Consider the following 10,724-nt stretch of genomic DNA (forward strand, 5'->3'; position numbering starts at 1 on the left):
TCCATCCAGGCAACGACGAGTATGTTTTGCCGAAGGCAGGTGATGAGGATATGACTACCTTGGATACAACCAAAAATATTGCATACATGTATATTTATGAGGTGATTTCTAATGCAAAGTATGCATAATTTATTTATGTCATCCAGGACAAAAATACTTCACAAACTTTTGTGTCATGTCTAATTGCAGGTGTATGGGACATTTGTACAATCCACATATGAAGATAAGGGAGAAAGAGACGTTTAGTTGCTGTTCAAAAAGTCCTCTCACGTTACTTTTGGCCCAAGAGAAGATAGAGTCAAAGTCTCTCACGTTCTGGACTCAGATTCGGACTACACAGATATACCTGACTCAAAACGTTAATAACTCTTTGATCCGGACTCCGAATTAGGTGATTCTTTTTTTGTTGGAAAGTAGGTTTTGTGCAAGTTCCAACCCAATTGGACTCACCTTCAAATTCGTCCGGAGCGTTGAGTTATTGACGAAACAATCTGGCGCTGCAACAGAATCCGAGTCAAACTACAAGTCCAAAGGTGTTACATCACCTCCACTTGGGCCCATTGGCCTTGTACGACCTAGGGTTAGTTTTAGGCTGCCTTGGGACGTCCTCCCACCTCATTGGCCGCCACCCCTTGCTCCTATATAAGTAGATCCATCTAGTACCTTTTTTCTTGGGTTTGTTTAGATTAAAAGTTCGTCATAGCTGCAACTTCGCGTACTTCGTTTGTGTTCAACAACCAGACCAAGACGTCACAGAACCCCACTTGATCAATAAAACTTTCCTCTTATATTCGCAATATCTAGATTGCAAACTTAGTTTCTTGCTTATTCTTTGTTTGCTTGCAGGAAATAGACCCTCGTGGTCAGGTTGATCGTGCTCCGGCGTGGTTAATAACCACTCGGAGTTGGTTTACCAATTGCTAAGGCGCGACGTCCTCGCACGTTCGTAGTCGGATCATCAAAGTCTACTCCATAAAAAACGATAGCCACCATCTCATCAAAAGACGGGACACCTTTACCTCTATCAAGTGGTATCAGTTTTCAGGTTGCTCGGTGAGAATTTCCAGTTATCCCTGGATTAGATTTATTTTCTTACCTATTGTCCAAGAAAAAGCCTCAAAAAAGTTAGATCTATTAATCCTTTGTCCTAGCCAGTCTGAGCCTTTGCGATTTTCTTTTCATTGTTTGCATTATTGAATTATCGGTTGCATCATCGTGTCGAGTTGCTGGTCTTAGTGTCTAGTTCGTTTAGAGTTTCGAGTTCTGTTCACATTAGTCACGTCGCCGCTGCGTCGTTATCCCTTCCGCTGTCCGCCACCCTATCCATCAATTTCCACCATGTTCTACCCATGGTTCATTGTCACAATAATAGTTGAGGTCCTTCACATCTTCTCTTGATCCAATCTGCGTCTTATCTAGTTTGTCTTGGAAAGAGGGAGAGAGAAAAAAGGCAGAGAGAACAAAAAAGAGAAAAAAATAGTTAAAAAAAGTCGGAGAAAAAAAGGAGAGACAGAAAAAGAAAAAAAGTGAGAGAAAAAAAAGAAATTTCAGATCTATCTAGAATCAATCTCGTACCTGAATTCGAATTGGAATCTGTTTTGCGCAGTGTTTAGTAAAACAGGCATATCTTTTTCATACGAAGTCCGCTTTGGCTCCACAAGTACTCAAATTAAAGCTAACGACGAGCCGCATCTAAATAGTTGCAAAAGCTAGTTTGATATTTGGCGTCTCAAAATCAGTGGTATATGGATATGGATCGGTGGCGGATAAGCGGTGGTGGTAGATGGCAGGGGCGATGATGATGGTGCGGCGGTGGCGTGACAACTTAGTGTTCTAGGCTCGCGTCTCTAGTCCGGTCTAGCCTAGGACCAGCACAGTACTGATGAGGACATCAATACCATTGTTACACCCACAGTCCCTACTGCTACATATACTGGACCAATTACTAGAGCTTGCGCACGCCAATTAAATTATCAGGTACTTTCGTTTCTTGGTAATGATTCTAATGTTTATGAGAATATGATGCTGCCTAAATTGGATACATTTGTTTTGCTTACAAATGAAGGGCCTGGCATGGTTAAGAAGGATGAACACTGGAGCAAGACCAAGCATGGAGATGATGGCATGCGCAAGGGGAACAAGAACGGAGTTACAAGTGATGATTTCAGGACGTTGAAGCCACCATAAGGAGTGCATGAAGCCTTGGACGAAATATACAAGATGCCACTTCATAAATTTCGTCCAGAGGCTATTCTAGCTGCTGCGTCACCTTATTATTGGGCCAGGCCCATGTAATTTTGAAATACTTAAGTATAGGCTGTTTTTAGAGTCCGTATGTGTGGGGAAACAAGAGTTAGGGTTGGTTTCGGACCCCCTCCCTCAAGGGCCACGAAATCCCCCCCTCTTCCTCCATATATAAAACCCTTAGGGCATCGTTTAGACTTTGGGTTTTGTTTAGATTAAAAGTTCACCATAGCTGCAACTTCACGTACTTCGTTTGTGTTCAACGACCAGACAAAGGCGTCACAGAACCCCACCTTCATAAATAAAGCTTTCCTCTTATATTCGCAATATTTAGATTGCAATCTCAGTTTCTTGCTTGTTCTTCGTTTGCTCGTAGGAAACAGACCCTCGTGGTCAGGTTGATCGTGCTCCGGCGTGGTCAATAACCCCTCGAAAGTTGGTTTAGCGATTGCTAAGGCACGATGTCTCGCACATTCGTAGTCGGATCGTCAAGGTCGACTCCCACAGAAAACGATAGCCACCATCTCATCGAAACATCGGGACACCTTCGCCTCTATCAAGTACCGTCATTGAGCGTTTATTCAACATTGCATCGCTGAATTGATTATTGCTAATCTTTTGCTATCATATATAGCCAACCCAGCTCCACATATTTCTACACCGTGTATACGTACGTTCCCCTGGCAATCGCTTTACTCAATCTTCAGAGTTATTTGACACCGCCGGTTGCCTGTCACCACCTGCTGCATGGTAAGAACTTGTAAGATATTGATATTTGCTTTACTGTGAGCGCTTTACCACCACATACTAGTAGTTCATAGGAACATTATTCTCGATTTTTTTGTTTCTACTAATCATGGCAGGTTTCGAAGTTGTTAGTTCTTGGGCTTCATCGATCGTGGGAGATTTGCCACCACCTAAGAAAATACAACAATCGTCACAAGAGGAGCAACAACATCAGAATTCACATAATTAGGTTAATATTTCCATGCCACCATTTATTGGTCGTTTTAGGTCTGATTTATATATTGAATGGGAGTACGAAATAAATGCTATATTTGCTTCTCATAATTTTGATGAGCGTAGAAAAGTTAAATCTGCGGTTAGTACATTCAGTAGATTTGCTTTAGTTTGGTGGAGCGAACATTGTCGGTTATACCCTGATTATATACCTACTAGTTGGGATGATTTAAAACTTCTCATGAGAGATAGATTCATCGATGTTTATTATACTTGTTGCATGATTAAAAAACTAGAACATTTAAAAGAAGGTAGTGACACTGTAACAAAATATTATGATGATTTACGAACTACCTTGTTGCATACCTTTTTAGAAGAAAGTGAAGAAGATTGAATGGATAGATTTTGGGGAGGATTAAACCGTGATATTCAGGAGATACTAATTCATGAAGAGTGTTATCCTATGACAACCACATTTGTTGTTGTGATGAAAGGATCGAGATGGACCTAGAGGGGAGGGGGTGAATAGGTACAATTACAAATTTTAATTGTTACTAAGCAATTTTAGGCAATAATGCGGAATATGAAAGTGAGCCTAACAATCGCAAGTAATGCTAAGAGCTAAGCAAGATAAACAAGTAACACAAAATAGGTGAGTAAGCAAGCACAATATGATATAAGTAAGTGCTAAGATACAAGTAACCACAAGTAGAGAGTTAGGGTTAGGGATAACCGCAACTCCGGGAGACGAGGATGTATGCCGATGTTCACTTCCTTGGAGGGAAGCTACGTCACCATTAGAGAGGTGGATGTTACCACGAAGGCACACCAACGCCACGAAGGCTCACCCTATTCTCCCTTTGAGACAACACCACGAAGGCGTTTCTCAACCACTAGTGGTAGACCTTGGGGTGGTCTCCAAACCCTCACAAACTTTTCCGGGGGTAATCACAACGGTCGATTCCTCTCTGAAAGACTCCTACCGCCTAGGAGTCTCCAGCCTCCAAGAGTAACAAGAACGATGGGGAAAAGCTCAAGACTTGCTCAAATCACGAATTCCTTTGGTGCAAAGAAGGGGAAGGAGTGGATCTATCACTTGGTCGGACAACTTCTCTCAAATGCTCTCAAATCCCTTAGGGATCTAAGATTTGGTGTGGAAGAGTGAGAGAGAGTGAAATGAGTTCTAGGGTTTGTTCAAAGTGAATGGTCAACCCTCTCCCGTGGGGGAGGAGGGCTATATATAGTGTGAGCCCAAATGTGGCCGTTGTAGTGCAAGTGAACGGGCAGGCCGGACATCCGGGCAAGGGGCTGGACGTCCGGCCTGGCAAGGCACATAAAGAACAAAGCAGAAGCAGAGGAAAAAACAAAGGGGCCGGACATCCGGGGCCAAGCCCAGACATCCGGCATATCAGGAAAGCCCGGACATCCGGCACATGGCGAGACATCCGGCAAGTTCACCGAAGCGAATAGCCCTCTGGATAGCACAAGCCGGACATCTGGCAAGGAAGCCCGGAAATCTGGGGTGCATGGAGAGCCCGAACATCCGGCATAGAGGGCCAAACATCCGGAAGACAGCACCCGCACAAAGTGCTCTCTGGATAGCTGGGTCTGGATATCCAGCGAGCAGGCCGGATATTTGGCGTGCGGCCCAGACATCCGGCGTGAAGCCTGGACATCCGGCATGGCCAGAGACAGAACATGCTAGAGAACATAGTGATCGATCTAAAGAATCTTTGGGAAGGAGGTTTGTGGCAAGAGCAAGTCTTTTACTAACCCTATTGATCCCCTCTTAATAGTGCGGGATCCTATACTCAAGAAAACAATTATGTAATCATTTTTTATACTTCATCCTTGAGTAAAATCACTTCGTATGCTCATGATCCACACACCTTTGATGAACCGGGGACTAACACCTGAGATTTACTTGACAAACATAGTTAGTCCCCTACATGTATATTGTCATCAACATCAAAACATGATGTAAGGGCATGATTGCACTTTCAATCTCCCCCTTTTTGTTTGTTGATGACAATCATACATGTAGTATCATAGATGCAGTAAGTAAATTTAGCATTGACAATCATGAGAGCATAATACAAAATATGTTCCTATTTGCTTTTAGCTCCCCCTCATTGTGTGCATGAGATGAATATGGATGTACAACACAAACTCTCATGGTAGCATATGTAGCTCAAAAAGATATAAAAGTGAGATACGCACATATGAAACAACCAAAACACATAGACTCAATCATTTCATAGCCACAAAGATAACAACATAGTCTCATCATAGTCTCAAACGATCAAGTACCATAAGTAGCAACATAACAAGTTTGAATAATAGCTAACACAAATAGCCAACATATAGCATGACCATACTAAGATACTACTTCTCCCCCTTTGACAGTAACAAGTAAAAAGGGGCGAAGAACTACATGGACTCTGTCACTCCTGGCGGATGTCATCATCACCATCAAAGAACTCGGCGTACTCGTCACGAGATGGGAAATCGAAGGTGGAAGATGACGGAGCTGCGGGAATCAGATCGTCATCACTCACAGGACTCCCACGGTCATGAAGGCGCTGCTTGAGCTGATTCTTGGAGATGATGAGGCACTTCTGAACATCATGATTCTGCTGACAGTTGAAAGTTATTGCCTTCATGATAGCAGACTGAGCCTTGCCTTGGAATGAGGCAAGACGTCCACGAGGAGTAGTCGAGGAAGAAGGCACGGAGGAACCCGTGGGCTGAGACCCACCAGCAGACTTCCTAGGTGGTCGAGGTGCAGCAGCCGGTGTAGGAGCGGCCATGCGCATATGAACAGGAGGCTTCCAAATGGAATGCACAACGGTCTTAGCAACCTCAAATGGAGCAGTGTGATCAATTATGGCCTGAACGAATGGAGCATGTGGGAATTGACACGCGTGAATAAAGCTGGAGAGATGGATCTCATGCCAAATATAGTGGGCGGTGTCAAGAGGCTCAGTAGGTGCATCATGCATACGTACCATCAGATCAATGTAGTAGTTGTGAGCCCTGGAGCGATCTCCCTTCTTAGGATAGAGAGTGCGAAGCACACACTGATAGAGAATGTAGTAGGGAGACCGGAAAATGGATGACTCATTGGGTGGATATTCACGTTCCTCTGGAGTGAGCTCAGAGATGGGCTTAAGAAGAGCCATGCAAGCATCAATCCCTTTGGGCCTATAGCGAGGATCCATACTGTGGATGTGATGACCAACACCGGAGAAGCCCAAAATCTGAACAAAACGGTCATAGGTGATGCTCATCACAGTGTCATCAGTCATCCATGTGAGAGTGTTGTCGGGCCCAAAGAAGCAGGTGGCATAGAACTGAAGGATGGCAGCTTCATTCCAATCACACTTGAAGGTCATTGCTTGACCTAGAGTCATATCATCAACGATCTTGTCCGTGTCGTCAGGGAACATGGCAGGATGATCACACATGGACTAAAGGTCTAGGTATTTATGAGGGGCAAGTCCACGACCATGGACGAAACTCGAGTAAAGATCTTGCTGCATGCGAGTATGGAAACGAGGATCCTCGGCATCAGCCACCATCTCATATGGGTTGGTATCCCGTCGGAACTCAAGATATGGACCGGCCCCCACGATGGTGAAGTTGTGTGTGGGGCAGTCCCCGCTGAAAGGAAGCTCCATTGAGATACGACGACCATGGACCATGGGCATTGTAGCACCACGGACTTGAGGCACAGGGGCCCTCCTAGTGCCAGGCTTGGATTGACCAACAGAATGTCTTGGCGCAATGTCATCCTGTTCCTCCCCAACATAGTCCTCATCATCCGGATCAGAGGCCGACGGACTTGGGGATGGTGCCCGACGCTTCTTCTTAGTGATGGTCTTCTTCTTCTTAGGTCGAGCATGTTCATCGGAGTCAGTGGAACCTTGCCGGCGGTCGACTGAAACGGATACATGATAAGGGTGCTGATGAGAAGGAGTCAAAAAGTATGAACAAGGATAAGGCAATTTAAACAATGGGATGAATATTTTCGAACATGACCATAGGACAAGTCCAAGTGGTAGATCAAAGTATTGAAATGCCCATGATTAAGTTGTTTAGCCAAGTACATAGAGAGGATTTTAGGCTAGGCAAGTGACATCAAATGTCTAAAAGAGACATATACATCAAGATAGTCATGAAAACCTAGGATGGTTGGGTCAAAACAAGAAGAAGAGGCAGGAGTAGGTAGTAGCCATACCCCGGGAAGACGGAGCAGGGCCGCAATTCTTGGTACGTGCCATGAAGAACTCCGGCGGTCGATCCATAAGTCAACACCCGAACCGGTCCCTCCCGAGTGATTCACACTGCAACACAAGGAATGGATTGGATGGAAACGTAGATCGGGAGGAGAAGAAGGCGTGGGCAGGAGATTGGGGCCAGAGGACGGAGGATATGGCCAGGGCAGCGCCGGAGCACAGCCCGGCGGCGGCGGCAGCGGTTGGAATAGATGGGGAGAGCACAGGAGAGAATGGGGAACTGTCCCCAAATCCCGAGCCCTCCCCCGTTATGTGTCGCTGCGGGCGACGGGCCGGACATCCGGGGTCCAAGCCCGGATATCCGGCGTGCGGAAGTCAGAGAGCAAAAATCCAGGGCTCGGATGTCCGGCTAAGGCCCGGATGTCCGGCCACTGGTGGTGAAATTAACAGCAGAAACCTGCCAGGGCCCGGATATCCGGCTGAGGAGCCGGATGTCCGGCAACTGGACAGTGAGCCCAACCAGGGGAAGATTTTGTAAGGGGGCCAACTAAAATATATTGATATAGACTCCGCCAAGGAGATTTAGAGTTCGTAGGGATAAGAGCTTGTGTAATCGATGGCCATATTAGGATGTGCAATAATAACCCAACAATATGAAGTAAAGAAAGGTTCATATACGCAATCCACGAGCGGTGACCGAAGTCACCATGTTTGAGCATATGGGACATAGTACTGCAAAGATTGCGACTTTTGGGTACATAGTCACGACTCCATCATTTTAAAGCACCATAGTTCAAAAGAAACCATGATAGCTTTGAGAGTGTATGTTCTATTTATGCATTATGTAGGGTGAGAGTACTCATGAATTGAGTGTCTCCCCCTAAAAATATGCCTACATCAAGACAAGACATTATGAAAATTCGACAGGTACTAGATTTCACATAATGTTATCAAGCTCCAAGTACCAAGTTCACGCCTAAGTTGACAAAACTTGCTTCATCCAATGGCTTGGTGAAAATGTCTGCAAGTTGCATATCTATGCCAACATGAGCAATATCAATGTCACCTTTTTCCACATGATCTCTCAAGAAATGATACCTAATATCAATGTGCTTTGTGCGGGTATGATCTTTGGGATTCTCAGCAATATTGATGGCACTTTCATTATCACATAGAAGAGGCACATTTCTATAGGTGCTACCGTAATCCTTCAAAGTTTGCCTCATCCATAGTAATTGAGATGCACAACTGGCGGTTGCAATGAATTCAGCTTCGGCGGTGGAGAGGGCAACACAATTTTGTTTCTTCGAGGACCAACTTACCAAGGAGCGTCCAAGAAATTGACATGCACCGGAGGTGGACTTAAGATCCACTTTGTCTCCAGCCCAATCCGCATCCGTGTACCCAATGAGATCAAACTTAGCATCCTTGGGGTACCATAGACCCAACTTTGGGGTGTGAACAAGGTATCTAAGAATATGCTTAACCACCTTATGATGACTTTCCCTAGGGGAAGCTTGAAATCTAGCACACATGCACACACTGAACATGATGTCTGGACTAGATGCACAAAGATAAAGCAATGAACCAATCATAGAGCGGTATTTAGATGGGTCGAAAGGAATACCGTTTGTGTCTTCAGTGAGTACAATTTTGGTTGGCATGGGTGTCTTACATGGACTAGCATCAGTCATGCCAAACTTCTCTAGAATATCCTTGAGATACTTTGCTTGAGATAAGAATATTCCTTCTTGAAATTGTTGAATTTGGAATCCGAGAAAGAATTTCAAATCCGCATTGAGTGACATCTCAAAGTTCTTGGTCATAGAAGCCGCAAACTTCTTGCACAAATGAATGCTAGGAAAACCAAAAATGATATCATCTACATAGATTTGGCATAAGATCGAATCACCTTTGTCCCTCTTAGTAAAAAGAGTGGGATCAATCACCCCTCTCACAAAACCATCATCGAGTAAAAACTTCTTAAGATGATCATACCAAGCATGAGGTGCTTGTTTGAGACCATACAAAGCCTTATGAAGTTTATACACATAGTCCTTGTGATCGGGATCAACGAACCCAGGTGGTTGTGATACATATACTTCTTCTTGTAGAGGACTGTTAAGGAAATCACTCTTCACATCCATTTGATTAATGTAAAACCATTGAAAGCAGCATAAGCAAGTAAGATGCGAATAGATTCAAGATGGGCAACGGGAGAAAAGGTCTCACCAAAGTCCAAACCTTCAACTTGTGAGTACCCTTGTGCCACTAACCTTGCCTTGTTACGAATGATTACACCATTCTCATCTTGCTTGTTCTTGAACACCCATTTTGTTCCAATGACATTGTGCTCCGTAGTTGGTCTCTTGACTAAAGAACACACTTGGTTGCGTTCAAAACTGTTCAACTCTTCTTGCATAGCAACGAGCCAATCGTTGTCCATCAAAGCATCTTGTACCTTGAGAGGCTCAACACTAGACACAAACGAGAAGTGAGCACAAAAGTTTGTAAAATGTTTACGACTGACTCTACCTTCCGATATGCCGGTGAGAATTTTGTCAACATCAACACGACTAGCCACTCGAGGCATGATGGAGGTTAGAGTTTCGCGAGGTTCAACTTCATGTCCATCATCCATGTCCTCAACATATGGATCATTAATGTGTGGTGGAACATCTTCTTCTTCATCTTGCATTTGTTGAGGTTCATCGTCAATGATTGCACTTTCTTGTTCTTGCCCTTGATCAGGGCCGTCCAGGGGCCTGTGCGGGCTGTGCAACCGCACAGGGCCCCCAAATTCCAAGGGCCCTGATCTTGGGCCAATGTCCTGTAAATTATTTTTGCTTTGGGATTTTTTCGCTCCTAGCACACTATTGGGCTCGGTCAGCTAGTCCCTGGCTCTCCCGAACTAGGCCTGCTGAGGGAGTCCTGGACTAAGGGGTCCTCGGGCGTCCGGCCTGTTATCCATGGGCCGGACCGATGGGCTGTGAAGATACGAAGGCTGAAGACAATACCCGTGTCCGGATTGGACTCTACTTGGCGTGGAAGGCAAGCTAGGCGACCTATTATGAAGATTTCCTCCTATGTAACCGACCTCATGTAACCCTAGATCTCTCCGGTGTCTATATAAACCGGAGAGCATTGTCCGGATAGGACAGATTCATTACCATATTTACATAGGCTAGACTTCTAGGGTTTAGCCATTACGATCTCATGGTAGATCAACTCTTGTAACACTCATATTCATCAATATCAATCAAGCAGGAAGTAGGGTATTAC

Source organism: Aegilops tauschii, chromosome 6, assembly GCF_002575655.3.
Source record: "Aegilops tauschii subsp. strangulata cultivar AL8/78 chromosome 6, Aet v6.0, whole genome shotgun sequence".
NCBI classification, from domain to species: Eukaryota; Viridiplantae; Streptophyta; class Magnoliopsida; order Poales; family Poaceae; genus Aegilops; species Aegilops tauschii.